This window comes from Dasypus novemcinctus, chromosome 4 (assembly GCF_030445035.2).
Source record: "Dasypus novemcinctus isolate mDasNov1 chromosome 4, mDasNov1.1.hap2, whole genome shotgun sequence".
Lineage (NCBI taxonomy): Eukaryota > Metazoa > Chordata > Mammalia > Cingulata > Dasypodidae > Dasypus > Dasypus novemcinctus.
This window is the reverse complement of record NC_080676.1, coordinates 79,084,959-79,102,107: the sequence shown is the minus strand read 5'-3', so window position 1 is coordinate 79,102,107 and position 17,149 is coordinate 79,084,959.

Sequence of the window (17,149 nt, the reverse complement as noted above, 5' to 3'; positions counted from 1 at the left end):
GTGTGCTGCACCATTCCTGGGCAGGCTGCACCTTCTTTCGCGCTGGGTGGCTCTCCTTACTGGGTGCACTCCTTGCGCGTGAGGCTCCCCTACGCGGGACACCCCTGTGTGGCAGGGCACTCCTTGCGAGCATAAGCACTGTGCATGGGCCAGCTGCACACGGGTCAAGGAGGCCCGGGGTTTGAACCATGGACCTCCCATGTGGTAGACAGACGCCCTAACCATTAGGCCAAGTCCGCCACCCTGAGTTTTTTTTATTAACTTTGTTTTGTGCATTTAATAATTGAAAATATAAACAATTAAAAACTAAAAAGAAAACAGTTAAAAAAACATACATTTCTCAGTTAAATGTACTAGATGCATATACTTTTTTTTTTAATCATGCAATATGTTACACAATATATTTGGTTCATAGTAACGCAGTCATACAGTATTTGTCCTTTTGTGTCTGACTTGCATTGCTCAACATAATGTCCTCCAGATTCATCCATGTTGTCACATGCTTTATGATTTTATTTTTTCTTACAGCTGCATGATACACCATCATGTGAATAGACCACAGTTTATCCATTCATTTGTTGATGGACACCTGGGTTGTTTCCAGCTTTTGACAATCATGAATAATGTTGCTATGAACATCGATGTGCGGATTTCTGTTTGTGTCACTGCTTTCAGTTCTTCTGGGTATATACCCAATAGTGGCGTTGTAGGGTCATGTGGCAAGTCAACTTCTTTAGGAGCTGCCAAACAGTCCTCCACAGTGGCTGTACCATTCTGCATGCCCACCAACAGTGAAGAAGTGTTCCTGTCTCACCACATCCTCTCCAACACTTGTAGTCCTCTGACTTTTTAATAGTGGCTATTCTAATAGGTATGAAATGATATCTCACTGTAGTATTGATTTGCATTTCCCTAATCATTAGTGATGTTGAGCATTTCTTCATGTATTTTTTTGCCATTTGGATTTCTTCTTTCGACAGATGTCTGTTTAAGTCCTTTGCTCTTTTTTTTTTTTTTAAGATTTATTTTATTTATTTCTCTCCTCTTCCCCACCCCCCATAGTCGGCTCTCTTTTATCCATTCCCTGTGTGTTCTTCTGCATCTGCTTGCATTCTCAGCAGCACCAGGAATCTGTGTCTCTTTTTGTTGCATCATCTTGCTGCATCAGCTCTCCATGCGTGCAGCGCAACTCCTGCGCAGGCTGTATTTTTTTTGTGCAGGGCAGCTTTCCTTGCAGGGTGCACTCCTTGTGTCTGGGGCTCCCCTATGCGGATGACACCCCTGCGTGGCAGGGCACTCCTTGTGCACATCAGCACTGCACTTGGGCCAGCTCACCACACTGGTCAGGAGGCCCTGGTTCGAACCCTGGGCTTCCTATATGGTAGGCGGGTGCTCTATCAGTTGAGCCACATCTGCTTCCCCCATTTCTTAATTAGGTCATTTGTCTTTTTATTTTGAGTTGTAAAATCACTTTATATATCCTTGGTATTAAACCCCTCTCTGACACATGATTTCCAATATTTTCTCCCATTGAGTGAGCTGCCTTTTCACCCTTTTGACAAAGCCCTGGGAGATGCAAGTGTTTAATTTTGAGGAATACCATTTATCTTTTTCTTTTGTTGCACGTGCTTTGGGTGTAAGGTCCAAGAGACAACCACCTACCATAAGGTCTTTTTTTTTTTAAGATTTATTTTTTATTTATTTCCCTCCCCTTCCTCCTCCCCCCCCCCCCCAGTTGTCTGCTCTTCTGTGTCCATTTGCTGTGTGTTCTTCTGTTACTGCTTCTATCCTTATCGCTGGCACTGGGAATCTGTGTTTCTTTTTTTGCTGCATCATCTTGCTGTATCAGCTCTCCGTGTGTGCAGCACCATTCTTGGGCAGGCCGCACTTTCCTTTGTGCTGGGCAGCTCTCCTTACAGGGCACACTCATTGCGTGTGGGGCTCCCCTACACAGGGGACACCCCAGCATGGCAGGGCACTCCTTGTGCGCATCAGCACTACTCATGGGCCAGCTCCACACGGGTCAAGGAGGCCCAGGGTTTGAACTGTGGACCTCCCATGTGGTAGGCAGATGCCTATCCATTGGGCCAAGTCTGCTTCCCTACCACAAGGTCTTTTTTTTTTTTTTAATGAATCTATAGATTCTTTTTTTGTCTTTGCTTTTTAATGTTACATTAAAAAAATATGAGGTCCCCATATAGCCCCCATCCCCCTCACCCAACTCCTCCCCCCATAACAACAACCTCCTCCATCATCATGAGACATTCATTGCATTTGGTGAATACATCTCTGAGCACTGCTGCACCTCATGGTCAATGGTCCACGCCATAGCCCACACTCTCCCACAGTCCACCCAGTGGGCCATGGGAGGACATACAATGTCCAGTAACTGTCCCTGCAGCACCACCCAGGACAACTCCAACCCCTGAAAATGCCCCCACATCTCATCTCTTCCTCCCACTCCCTACCCCCAGCAGCCACCATGGTCACTTTCTCCACACCAATGCCACATTTTCTTCGATTACTACTAATCACAATAGTTCATGAATAGAATATCAGTAAGTCCACTCTAATCCATACTCTATTCCTCCATCCTGTGGACCTTGGAATGGTTGTGTCCACTCCACATCTATATCCAGAGGGGGCTTAGATTCCACATGGATGCTGGATGCAATTCTCCTGCTTTCAGTTGTAGGCATTCTTGGCTCCCTGGTGCTACCACAAGGTCTTGAAGATGTTTCCCTACATTTTCTTCTAATAATTTTATGGTCCTGGCTTTTGTATTTAGGTCTTTGATCCATTTTGAGTTGATTCTTGTATAGGAGTGAGATAGGGATCCTCTTTCATTCCTTTGGTTATAGATATCCAGTTGTCCCAGCACCATTTGTTGAAAAAACTGCTTTGTCCCATTAATATTGACTTGGTAGGTTTGTCAAAAACCAGTTGAGTGTATGGGTGAGGGTTTATTTCTGGGTTCTCAGTTCTGTTCCACTGATTGATGTGTCTATCTTTATGCCAGTACTATGCCATCTTGACCACTGTGGTTTTATAATACATTTCAAGGTCAGGCAGTGGAATTCCTCTTACCTCTCTCTTCTTTTTTAAAATGCTTTTGGCTATTTGGGTGCACTTTCCCTTCCATATAAACCTGGTAATTGCCTTTTCTAATTCTGTAAAGTAAACTTTTGGGATTTTTATTGGTATTGCATTGAATCTATAAATCAGTTTGGGTAAGATTGACATCTTCAAAATATTTATTCTTCCAATCCATGAACATGGAATGTCTTTCCATTTGTTTAGGTCTTTTAAAATTTCTTTTAGCATTGCCTTATAGTTCTTTGCATATAGGTTCTGTACTTCTTTGGTTAACTTAATTTCTAGGTATTTGCGTCTTTTTGTTACTATTGAAAATGGAATTTCCCCCCTCCCTGATTTCCTCCTCAGATTGTTTAGTACTAGTGTACAGAAGTATTACTGATTTTTTCATGTTGATCTTGTATCCTGCCACTTTGCCGAACTCATTTATTAGCTCAAGTAGCTTTGTTGTGGATACTTCAGGATTTTCTAAGTACAGGATCATGTCATCCACAAACAGTGAGCATTTTACTTTCTCTTTTCCTATTTGGATACCTTTAATTTTCTTTTCTTGTCTAATTGCCCTAGCTAGAACTTCTACTGCAATATTGAATAACAATGGTGACAGTGGGCATCCTTGTCTTGTTCCCAGTCTTTGAGGGAAAGCTTTCAAATCTTTCCTCATCAAGTATGATGTTGGTTATGAGTTTTTTGTATATGCCTTTTATCATATTGAGGGATTTTCCTTCTATTCCTTCTTTTGAAGTGTTTTTATCAAAAAAGGATGCTGGATTTTGTGGAATGCCTTTTCTGCATTGATTGAGATGATCATGTTTTTTTTTTTTCCCTTCAATTTGTTAATGTGGTGCATTACATTGATTTTTTATGGTGAATGAGCTTTGCATACTAGGAATAAATCCCACTTGATCAGGATGTATAAGTCTTTTGATATGCTGTTGGATTCAATTTGCAAGTATTCTGTTTAGAATTTTTGCATCTATTTTCATTTGGGAGATTGGTCTGTAATTTTCTTTTCTTGTAGTATCTTTATCTGGCTTTGATAGTAGAGTGATGTTGGCTTCATAAAATGTGTTGGGTAATTTTCCCTCCTTTTCAATTTTTTGGAAGAGTTTAAACAGGATTGGTGTTAATTCTTTTAGAAATGATTGGTAGAATTTACCTGTGAAGCCATCTGGTCCTTTTCTTTGCTGGGATGATTTTTGATGACATCCTTAAATGTGATTGGTTTGTTATGTTTTTCTTTTCTTGTGATGTCAGTGTAGGTTGGTTGTACATTTCTCGGAATTTGTCTATTTCATCTATGTAGTAATATCTACATTGTCTACTTTGTTGGCATATAGTTTCTCATAATATCCTCTTATGATTCTCTTTATTTCTGTGGGGTCAGTTGTAACTTACCCCCTTTCATTTCTGATGGCATTTATTTTTATCTTCTCTCTTTTTTTTCTTTGTTAGTCTAGTTAGGGGTTGGTCAATTTTATTGATCTTCTCGAAGAACCAGCTTTTGGGTTTATTGATTTTCTCTATTTTTTTATTGTTGTTGCTGTTCTCAATTTCATTAATTTCTGCTCTAGTCTTTATTATTTCTTTCCTTCTGCTTGCTTTGGGTCTGGTTTGCTGTTCTTTTTCTAGTTTCTCTAGTTGTTCAGTTAAATCTTTTGAGTTTAGCTCTTTCTTTATTAATATAGGCATTTAGGGCTATAAATTTTCTTCTCAAGACTGCCTTTGCTGTATCCCATAAGTTTTGATAAGTTGTGTTCTCATTTTCATTTGTCTCAATGTATTTACTGATTTCACTTTCACTTTCTTCTTTGACCCACTGATTACTAGGAATGTGTTGCTCAGCCTCCACACATTTGCAAATCTACTTTTTTCCTGTCTATTATTGATTTCTAGTTTCATTCCATTATGATCAGAGGAGGTGCTTTGTATAATTTCATTCTTTTTATGTTTATTGAGAGCTGTAGTGTGCCCTAACATGTGAACTATCCTAGAGAAAGATCCATAGACACTTGAGAAGAATGTATAACCTGCTGAGTTTGGATGTAGTGTTCTGTATATGTCTGTTAGGTATAACTCATTTATCATATATTGTTCAAGTTCTTTCTTTCCTTGTTGATCTTCTGTCTAGTTGTTCTATCTAATGATGTGAGTAGGGTGTTAAAGTCTCCAACGATTATTTCTCCCTTCAGTTTTCCCAGAGTTTTGTCTCATGTATTTTTGGGCACCCTGGTTAGGTGCATAGATATATATGACAGTTACAGCTTCCTGGTGGATTGTCCCTTTTTAAAATATATAATGGCCTTCTGTATGTCTTATAACTTTTTTCACTTAAAGTCGGTTTTGTCTGATATTAGTATAGCTACCCCTGTTCTCTTTGGGTTACTACTCACATTAAGCATCTTTTTCCAATCTTTCACTTTCAGCCGATTAATATCCCTGGGTCTAAGCTGAGTTTCTTGTAAACAGCATATGGATGGCTCATTTTTTTTTTTAATCCATTCTGCCAGCCTGTATCTTTTTATTGGGGAGATTAATCCATTCATATTCTGTGATATTACTGTAAATACACTATTTACTTCCTCCATTTTATTCTTTGGTTTTCATATGTCATATCTTATTTTTGTCTGTCTTTTTATTCGTTTGGTTTTCCTTTCTGCTATTCTTTCTTTTATACTCTCTTCTAAGCCTGTCTCTTCTGTCTTTTTCTTTCAGGTTCTAAGGCTTCCTTTAATATTTCCTGCAAAGGTGGATTCCTTTTTGCAAACTCTCTTAGTTTCTGTTTGTTTGTGAATATTTTAAACTCACCTTCATATTTGAAGGACAATTTTGCTGGATGAAGAATTCTTGGCTGGCAGCGTTTCTCTTTCAGTATCCTAATTGTATCATACCACTGTCTTCTAGCCTCCATGGTTTCTGAAGAGAAATCTGCACTAAGTCTTACTGGACATACTTATACATGATGGTTTGCTTCTCCCTTGCTTCTCTGAGAATTTTCTCTTTATCTTTGACATTTGACATTCTGAGTAGTATGTGTCTTGGAGTAGGTCTATTTGGACTTATCCTGATTGGGCCACAGTGCTCTTCTTGGATCTGTAAGTTCATTTCTTTAATGAGAGTTGGGAATTTTCTTTCTGTCCCTTTTCCCTCCTCTTCTTCTGGAAATCCCATGTTATGTATATTGTTGTGTTTTGTGTTGTTGATCAACACTCTGAGCCTCTGCTCAATTTTTTCCATTCTTTTCTCTCTCGGTTCTTTTCTCTCTTCAATTTTACCTGTTCTGTCTTCGGTATCAACTATTTTTTCTTCTATCATTTCAAGTCTGCTCTTGAACGCCTCAAATGTGTTTTTGATCTCACCTATTGTGCTTTTCATTCCCATGTTATTTTTCTGTTCAGGATTTCAAATTCTTCTTTGTGCTTGCCCAAATGTCTTCTTGATGTCATTTATCTCTTTAACCATATTGGCTTTCAACTCATTAATATGATTTTGGAAATTTGTGTGCATCTTGCTAATTAGTTTTCTCAAATTCTGCATCTCTTCTGGGGCTTTGATTTATTCCTTTTCTTGGGCCATATCTTCTAATTTCTTAGTATAACTCATGATATTTTGCTGATATCTAGGCATCTGATTAGGATGTAATTTATTCAGATGCTCAATTTCTTTCTCTTTTATAGGGATTTAGTGGCAGAAGGTTGTGTGTGACCATTGCAGTGTCCTGCTGTTGCTCAAAATTGGGCACTGGTCCCAGTAATTGGTTGTAGAGTCACTTCTTAGGGCCTTGGGGAGGGAGGCTATAGAGGCCAGAGAAAGACTCTCCTACTTATTTTTAATTTTTCTCATATGTGCTTCCTGGGTCTGCCCACAGATTGCACTTTTTGGCAGTTCAGTGCCTGGTCAGAGTGTATTTGTTGCAACAAAGATGGACTCAATGTAGCAGAGTTTCCTCTCTGGAAGGTATGAGCCTTGTAATTCAAACTTTCTCGGAGACAGTTCTCCAGCCTTCTCTGGCAGCCCTCTTCCTTTTCCCAGGTTGAAAATATTTCCACTCCCCTCTGAGTCCTCAACAATCAGTCCCTGTTAGTAGAGAAAAGATTGGGAGGGTCATATATTTTTATCCCCTTGTTGTTCGGTGCAACCGCATCTGACCTGGAAGGGCTCCTGGGACACAGCAGAAGCAGAGTCAGAAGCAGGGTCAGCCTTAGGCTGTGTCTCTCTTTCTCCCCTTTCCTGAGGTGATAGATCCCTGGAGCCCTTTTCATCTGTAGTCCCAGGTCCAGAGGCTTGAGAGCTCTAAAGTGTCTTTCATATGTAGGACAGGTGGTGATGGCAGCAGCAGCCACTGGTTTCAACTCACGGTTCTGTGGTTGTGATTTCCCTCCTTTGTCCCTCTCTCCTCTGGGCAGTGTTCAGCCTTTGCCTGGTATCCTAAACCATAGAAGATCTATTTTCTGGGCTGTTGCAGCCTGTCCTCCAGCTACTTTTCTGGAGGAGAAGATAATCCTGTCATTTTAGTTCTCCATCTTCCCAGAAGTCTCCATGATCTTAGGCTATTGTGAGTGGAATCATTTCAATATAAAGTTTTATCCTTTGTATTTGGTTATATCCTTCCAAGTAGCTGAACTCTTATCAATGATAATATTCTATCAGTTCTGCCTCTTGGGAATTTTTTTAAAGACCACAAGAAGAAATCTGTTGAAAAGACCAGCTTCATGGGCACTGACCTGACAGGGTCCAATGCTTAGAAAGGCCCCATGCTTGGTTCTTTCTTTCTCTCTCTGTCTCTGTCTCTGTGTCTGTCTGTCTGTCTCTGTCTCTCTCTCTCTCTTTTCTTTCTTTCTTTCTGTAGGGCCAGGGATTGAACCCAGGACCTCACATGTAGAAAGCCAATGCTCAACCACTGAGCCACATCAGCTCCTCCCCTGATTGGTTTAATGCCTCACTGTTGCCATCTTGAAATTCTTAATGTTTCAACAAGAGGGTCCTCGTTTTCATTTTGCACTGGGCTTTGCAAAGCACATAGCTAATCTTGCCTATTGTTCACCCAAGGTTGAGTTGATTAACTGGATTCACCTCTGTAGAGGGGAATTAGGGAAGGTTATTTACAGGGTTTTGTGTGCAATGGCTAGAAGTCTGGTCAAGGATTGGTCTGAAATTGTAAAGCAGGTGAGATGCTATAACAGTCTGAATTTACCTGTCGTTATGAATAAGCTACTTTAAAAGTAGATTAGTTTGGTTTAGAGAGTGGCCACATTTGAGCAACATGGAAGCTCTCAAGAGGTAACTCTTAGGCACCCTGCAGCTCTAGGCCTAGTTGAAATTTCAAGTACACAGGCTTATAAGCATAGTCATCAGTATCAAGTTCCCATCATTGGACCATCCTTCTTCACTGGTCTTTGCCCTTGCACTTGGGGGATTTTGCCATTCCATTGGGGGATGCGACAGAGCTCCCAGGGATGGAAACTTAGCACTCCCTCAGTTATCATGTGTAACCCTACCCACTATGACAATACCCAATGAACATCTGAACATATCTATATACCCTATATACATCTATATACCCTATATGCATGCCCTGAAGAATTCCCTCCAGTGCTGCTCCTGAGGGCTATGGAGACAACCAGGCCCTACGGTCATGGCAGATGGCTCTGGAGTTCATTGCTTGTCAGTGGGCCCTACTTTGGAATCTGTGCTCCTGAGTGTGATGGAGTTGGACTCAGATGTGACTTCTCTATGCATGCCTCTTCTGTCACTTTTACTGAACCTGTGGTTGGCACTGGGGTTGGTGTATGCTCAGGAGACTTGAATCTCTGGACTGTACATGTGTCAGTTGGGCCCTGAGCCTTAGCAGCATTGTAACACCTGTTCTCCAGTTCATTGGACTTACTCAGGTCTGCTAATAGGGAGGTGATGATGGTCAACCACCACATCAGGGAACCAAGAGAGTCTACAGCTGCAAGCTGGAGAATCCTATCTATCAGCCATGTGGGATCTAAACACCCTCTCGATTTAGAGGTAGAGTGGACATCACCATCCCAGGGTCCACAGGATGGAGGAATAAAATATGGTTTAGAGTGGACTTACTGATATTTTACTATAGAACTATTGTGACTCTAGGAATGGAAGAAATTGTATCATTGATGTGGAGACAGTGGTCATGGGAGTTGCTGAAGGCAGAGAGAGGGAAGAAGAGGTGTGATATGGGGACATTCCATATGTGATATGGAGTTGTCCTGAATGATTTTGGAGGGACATATGCAGGACATCATATATCCTGCCATAACCCACTGAATGGACTTGGCGAGAGTGTAAACTACAATGTAAACTATAATCCATGTGGTGCAGCAGTGCTCCAAAATGTATTCATCAAATGCAATGAATGTTCCATACTGATGAAAGAGGTTGATGTGGGAGGGGGAGGAGATGTGGCTCAAGCCATTGGGTGCTTGTTTCCCACAGGTTCCGTTCCCGGTGCCTCCTAAAAAAAATACCAACAAGCAAACAAATGAAAAAAGCAACTCAGGGGAGCCAATGTGGCACAGTGGTTGAGCACTGGCTTCCCATATATGAGGTACCAGATTCAATTCCTGGTCCCATACCTAAAAAAAAAGAAGAAAGAATGTAAGTTATTCCAAGTTAGTGTTCCAAGTTTATGGTTTCTCTTTCTGGAACAGACAGTTCTGTTAGTCTTCACAGGAAATTATGCCGTATTCCAACATAAGGAACTATCTTTTTCTTATGTCCCAGTTCTGATACTTATTTTTTCCCCTCATCTTATTACATTATCCAAGTCTGCCAGTATGATGTTTCATAGTACCTTGTGTCTTTTCCCTGAGGTAATCATAAATTTAGGGTTAATGTAATTTTTTACACATTATATATACAAGTACAACTGTACATAGTATAGTTTTGTGAATTTCTTTTTAAAAATTCATAAGCAATATCTTATGGTATAAGAAAAGTGCAAGAATTAAATCTTAATATAAATTTATAAAAAATCCATTTTAATTTTCTATAGGAACATACTAAAAGGAGTAAAGTATTGAGACTTTTTTCCTAACTGGCAGAATAATTTACCATTTATCTACTAGAGGCTAATTGTAATTAATGAATTCACCAACAGTAGGTTAATGATCAGAAATTTGGTGATGTTATTCCATATCCTGTGATAAAGTTAATAACTTTAAGTAAATAATCATTAATAGCAAACAAAATAAAATTTAACAACAAAACAGAAAGTTTCCTAATCCTTACAAAACTCTCTCATAAATAGGTACTCTTAGTGTCTCCCTTTTCAACTTGATAAATCTGAAGCACAGGGAGTTTAAATGATTTATGATCATACTGTTAATAAAATGCAGATAAAGAATCAATTTTTCACTAACAAATGAGTATAAGTAAAAAGATTATAGGGTGAAATCACTTCATCACTGATATTGATTTAGTCATTCTAGTAGGCTTTTTTGATTATTGTTTGAATGATATAACCTTTTCTACTTTTAAAATGTTAACATAGCTATGTCTAATTAAAGAGGGCTTCTAGTATATAGTATACTTTGCCACTATTTAAAAATATTCAAACTGACAATCTCTGCCATTTCATTGTGTGTAGAACATTTACATTAATGTAGTTATTGATATGGTTGGATTCTGCTTTACCAATATAATATTTGTTTTCTGCTTGTCTCCTTTCTATTTATTTTTTTTCCTTCGTATTTATTTTTTTCTCCCCTTGCCTGCCTTCTTATAGATTATTTTAGTGTATATGCTTTATGCATTTTTTATTGTCTACTTAGAGTTAATATTTGGCCACTTCCAGTCAAATGTAGAAGCTTATCTACCACGTGTGCTCTTTTACCCTGTCCTTTGAACCTGGTTGTCATATTGTTACATTTACGTATATTAAAAACTCCACTAAAACTATAAAGATTTTAGGAAAAAAGATACAGCAGATAAATCTTTGGGACCTAGGATGAGGCAGAATTCTTAGATTTGGCACACAAACATGATTCATAAAAGAAAACTCAATAAATTGAACTTCATCAAAATTAAAATTTTTTTCTTTGCAAAAGATCCTGTAAAGAGGATAAAAAAGACAAGCTACATATTAATATGTATCAATAAAATGGATTTGTTTAGGAAAAGATAAGCTGAGGTATATTAGTCAGTCAAGGGGTGCTGATGCAAAATACCAGAAATTGGTTGGTTTTTATAAAGGGTATTTGTTTGGAGTAGGAGCTTACAGATACCAGGCCATAAAGCATAAGTTACTTCCCTCACCAAAGTCTATTTTCACATATTGGAGCAAGATGGCTGCTGACAGCGCAAGGGTTCAGGCTTCCTGGGTTCCTCCCTTCCAGGATCTTGCTTCTCTTTCCTCTGTGAGCTTACTTCCCAGGGCTCCAGGTTAAGGCTTCAGCATCAAACTCCAACATCAAAAACCCTCAGCAGTGTCCTTTGCCATACCTTTTATCTGTGAGTCCCCATCCACCAAAGGGTGCGGACTCAATGTCCTAATGACATGGCCCAATCAAAGCCCTAATCATAGCTTAATAATGCCTAGGTACAGACCAGATTACAAACATAATCCAATATCTATTTTTGGAATTCATAACCATATCAAACTGCTACATGTGGAGAGGATGTAGCTTGGGGGTTGAGTGCCTGTTTCCCATGATCTGGGGATTGGGTTCAATAAGAAACATCGCACCACAGAGGCTAAGTGGATAGCAAGTAAGCACATAAGAAGATACACAACATCATTAGTCATTATGGAAATAGTGGGATATTACTACCTACTTATTAGTACAGCTAAAATAAAAAATATTAAATGCCAACAAGAAGGCGTAGAAACTGAATTATTCATTTATTGCCAGTGAGAATGTAAAATGGTATAACCAGTATGGAAAATATTTTGACAGCTTATTTTAAAGCTAAATATGCACTTACCATACAACTCAACATTTACACTCAAGCATTTATTTCAAAACTCGTACACAAATTTTCTAGTAACTGTATTCACAATACTCAAAAAGTGGAAAAAACCTAAATGTCATTCGGTGCATGAATAATTAAGCAAACCGTGGTTTATCTATACCATGGAATATTGTTTTCAGTAATAATAATAATAATAAAACAACTATGATTATGCTCAAAAAATTGGATGCATCTCAAGAAAATTATACTAAGTGAATTCTATTTATATAACATTCCTGAAATAACAAACTTATGGAGACGGAGAACAGATTAGTGATTGCCAGGGGTTAGGAATTGTGTGTGGATATAAAAGAGTAGCAGAAGTGACCAGCTGTGATGGAACAGTTCTATATATTGATTGTTGTGGTGAATACATGAAGCTACCCTTGTGATAAAATTGCTTTTACCCTTCCCTAGTCTTTTATTGTACATGTAACTGTATGTATGTGTACAAACATACTGGTTTTTTCTTTTTCTTTCTTTCTTTTTTCTAAGTGGCCAATGGCATGTTTTGATTGGCATCAAGTGGAGATGGGATGGGAAAAAATATGGGTTCTGTGAAAATGCCCCCTTTCTCCATTAGTGGCATGCTCAGTCAACTCTTTTTTTTTAAAGTTTATTTATTTTTATTTTATTTCCCTGTCCCTGCCCCTGCCCTACTGCTTTTTTTGCTGTCGGTATCCATTAGCTATATGATCTTCTGTATCTATTTCTCTTTTTAGTCTTTTCTTCTAATCTTTTTCTCCTCTAGGATTCATTGGGATTTCATCCTGGGGACCTCTGATGTGGAGAGAAGTTCCCTGCTAGCTGCGCCACCTCAGTTCTTGGTCTCTGCTGCACCTCACCTTGACTCTAGCCTTCATTTCTCTTTTGTTGTGTCATTTTCTTGCTATGTGACTCACTTGCACAGGCCCTGGCTCGCCATGTGGGCACTCAGCTTGTCACACAGGCGCTGGCTCACCACACAGGCATGTTTTCCCTTCTTTACCACCAGGAGTCCCCAGGGATCAAACCTGGGTCCTCCCATATGGTAGGCAGAAGCCCTATCACTTGAGCCACATCTGCTTCCCTCAATCAGCTCTTAATATTCCAGTAAGTTATTTTGCTCTTACTGTTTAACAAAAACCAACAACACAAAAAACCGTTGTATACTTTGTTTGATTGGAGAATTTTAATGCTTTTCATTTACCATTTTTAAACCAAGGACACTCTTACAGCTTTTTTGTATATAGCTGTTTCATGCAGGCCAATGTCTTTAAGTAGGGATAAATTACTCTTAAAAGAAATGAATCCTAGATAGTTTCCCCTTTAAGTCAAGCATTTGATTGTTTAAATAAAGTTCTTGCTTATTTATTTGTTTTTATGGCTTTTTTTCTTGTTTTTTTTTTTAATGTTACATTAAAAAAATACGAGGTTCCCCATATAGCCCCCACCCCCTCACCCCACTCCTCCCACATCAACAACCTCTTTCATCATTGCGGCACATTCATTGCATTTGGTGAATACATTTTGGAGCACTGCTGCACTGCATGGACGGTGGTCTACATTGTAGTTTACACTCTCACCCAGTCCACCCAGTAGGTACTGTCCCTGCAGTACCACCCAGGACAACTACAAGTCCTGAAAATGCCCCCACATCATATCTCTTCTTCCTCTCCCTACCATCAGCAGCTACCGTAGCCACTTTTTCCTTATCAATGCTACAATTTCTTCCATTACTAATCACAATAGTCCCATAGTAGAACACCAGTAAAGTCCACTCCAAACCATACTCTGTTCCTCCATCCTGTAGACCCTGGGATGGTTATGTCCATTCCCCCTCTATATCAAGAGGGGGCTTAGATTCCACATGGATGCTGGATGCTATGCTCTTGCTTGCAGTTGTAGGCACTCTTGGCTCCCTGGTGTGGTGGTTGACTTTCTTCACCTCCCTGTTAGCTGGCCAGGGTAAGTCCAATAAACCAGAGTGTAGGAGTTGCAAGTCTGCTGAGGTTCAGGACCTGACTGTCACATGGACAGTCCAGAGATTCAGGTCTCCTGAGTATACAACAACCCCAATGCCAACCACAGGTCCGGCAAAAGTAACAGAAGCATGTGTAGAAAGGTCATATCTGAGTCCATCTCCATCACACTCAGGAACACAAAAAGTTCTTGTTTAAAACACACATGCACGTATTTGGAAAACTGGTGAAATCTAAGTTTTATATTAATGTTATTTTCCTGGTTTTGATAATTGGTACAGTTATATAACATGCTACCACTGGGCGAGCTGGGTGCATGAGACCCTCCTGCACATTTCATGTGTGTGTGTGTGTTCCTACTCTTTGGGAACCTGCAATGATCTCAGAAAGTAAAAAAAAAAAAACAAACTTGAAAATGTGATAATTTTTGCTTTTAATATTCATACATATTTTAAGTAACTAAAGAAGAAAATACTAATCTGTTATATTTAACTAGATATTTACTATTTCTGTAGCTCTTCCTTCATTGCCAATGTTCCATATTTTCACCTTATATCATTTCCCTTCAGCCTAAAGAAATTCCTTTCAGCATTTCTTATAGAACAGATCTGCTGGTTATGGATTCTTATAGCTTTCCTTCATCTGAGAATGTCTTCATTTCACCTTTTTTAAAAAATTTATTTTATTTTTCTCACCTTCATTCTTTTTTTTTAAAGATTTGTTGTTTTTTTTTTGTTTTATTTCTTTCCCCTTCCCCCCACCCCCAGTTGTCTGCTCACTGTGTCCATTCACTGTGTGTTCTTCTGTGACTGCTTCTATCCTTATCAGCGGCACCAAGAATCTGTGTTTCTTTTTTTGCGTCATCTTGCTGTGTCAGCTCTCCGTGTGTGCGGCTCCATTCTTGGGCAGGCTGCACTTTCTTTCGCGCTGGGTGGTTCTCCTTACAGGGCACATTCCTCGCGCGTCTGGACACTCCGGCATGGCACGGCACTCCTTGCATGCATCAGCACTGCACGTGGGCCGCTCCACACAGGTCAAGGAGGTCCAGGGTTTGAACTGCGGACCTCCCATGTGGTAGGCAGACGCCCTATCCATTGGGCCAAGTCCGCATCCCATCATCTTCATTCTTGAAGGATATTTTCCCTGGATGTAAAATTCTGGGCTGGCAGTTTTTTTCTTTCAGCATTTTAAGATTTGTTCCACTGTTTGCCCTCCATTGGGGAATGTGACAGAGCTCTTGTCTTTTCTGATAAGAAATTCATTGTCATTTAATTACCTAATCTATCACATCTTTTCATGTATAGAGTGTACTTCAACAATCTTGTTGAACAAATATTTCCCTATCTTTAGCCATAGATATTCACACACTAGTTCTTTTAGCGGTCCCAATGTTTCATTTTTGACTAATACATCTGGAATCTCTTTCTGTGACATGAAAGAGCCAGGGGGTTAACCTCACTTGCCTGAGGCCACACAGCAAATCCAGGCCCCTTGAAAATACTAGGGTATCCCCTCTCTCTTAGGCCTTCCAACCCAGATTTCAGGACTTCTGATGAACGGAATGGCCTCAGGGAATCCCCAGCCTCACCCTTTTGTCAATATGGGTGATTCCAGCATGAACTTCTTACCACAGAATCCAGTTGATCCTACTAAGTATAACTGTCCTTTGCCTTCCCTCCATTGCCCTCTTCTCTTGTGGCCCTTTAATTAATTTATTTATTCTTTTTTCTTCACCCCCTGGTTGTTTGCACTTGCTGTGTCTGTCTTGTTTCTTTAGGAGAAACTGGAAACTGAAACTAGGACCTTAGATGTGGGAGGGAGGCACCTAATCCTTTGAGCCACCTCCATTCCCTGTTTTGTTGTATCTCTCATTACGTTTTCCTTCTTGTGTGTTTTGTTACATCATCTTGTGGTATCAGCTTGCCACAAATGCCTGTCGCACCAGCTACTTGTCTTCTTTAGGAGGTACCGGGAACTGAATCAGGGTCCTCCTGTGTGATAGGTGGGAACCCAATCACTTGAGCCACATCTGCTTCCCCCTTTAATTATATTTTTTATTTGTCTTTTTTTAAAAATTTGTTTTCCTCCACTTTAATTAGTGAGGGAGGGGGCAAGGTATAGTTTTCTAGCCTTCAGCTTTGGGGTTTCCTTTTTTCATTGCTTTTTTTGAAGTTATCTGTCGGAGATCTGTATCCTCTGATCCCTCCTTTTATCTGGGCCTTCTTTTTCCTTTCCTTTGTCTGTATTATTTGCATCCTGTTCACTTGTACCCTACTTCTAGTTTTCCCCAGTGCAGGGTTTTGTTTTAGAAGGAAGCTTTGGTTTGTTAATGTCATGTGTTCATAGGGCCTAAACTATTACACCACCTTCAGACCTATCTGAGGTTCTTTGCAGTCACTCACAATTTGTAGTCTGCATAACTATTCTCAGTTGCAGATAATTTTTTTTCAGAGTTGTCTGCTGGACTTCCTAGTATGTACCTATAGGTGCTTTGGGGGTTCTCATCTTCTGAAACCTTGATGATGCCCTGCTGTCTTCCTTCTGTATCTTGGTGCAATGATAAGTGGTATGTCATGAACCAGATAAGTGGGAAGTCACAAAACCATGACAAGTCTATGACCTATTTGGAAAAGACAAGGAAAGAGTTGTCAGAAGAGACTGGTTGTCATTCTATCAATAAATAGGCATAAAGCTTAGGTACAAAAACTTGTTGCAATCTTAAAGTGATAGTTTTAAAAAAAAAACACAGAAGCAATCTAATAATGAAGAGTATGTAAAAAAAGTTAAAACTACACAAATATCAATCTTTTCCTTCTCTTTATCATTTATAAGCTTTGTTTACTTAACTTATTTTTCTATGTATGTGTTTAGGCATACATAAATAGATAATACACTTAAGCTTTTACCTTTGCTTTTAATACATAGTTAAATTAGACAATGTATACATAATATTGAATTTAAATCTTAGTAAACTGAAATAATTTTTTGCTAGACAGACAAAATATAGTCATTACTTTGTATATATATTTGTATTTATTTGCAATTCTTGTGCATTGTATCCACAACCATTCAGTAGTTACAAATTTCAGCATAAGTAACTAACTTTTCTTCCCTTA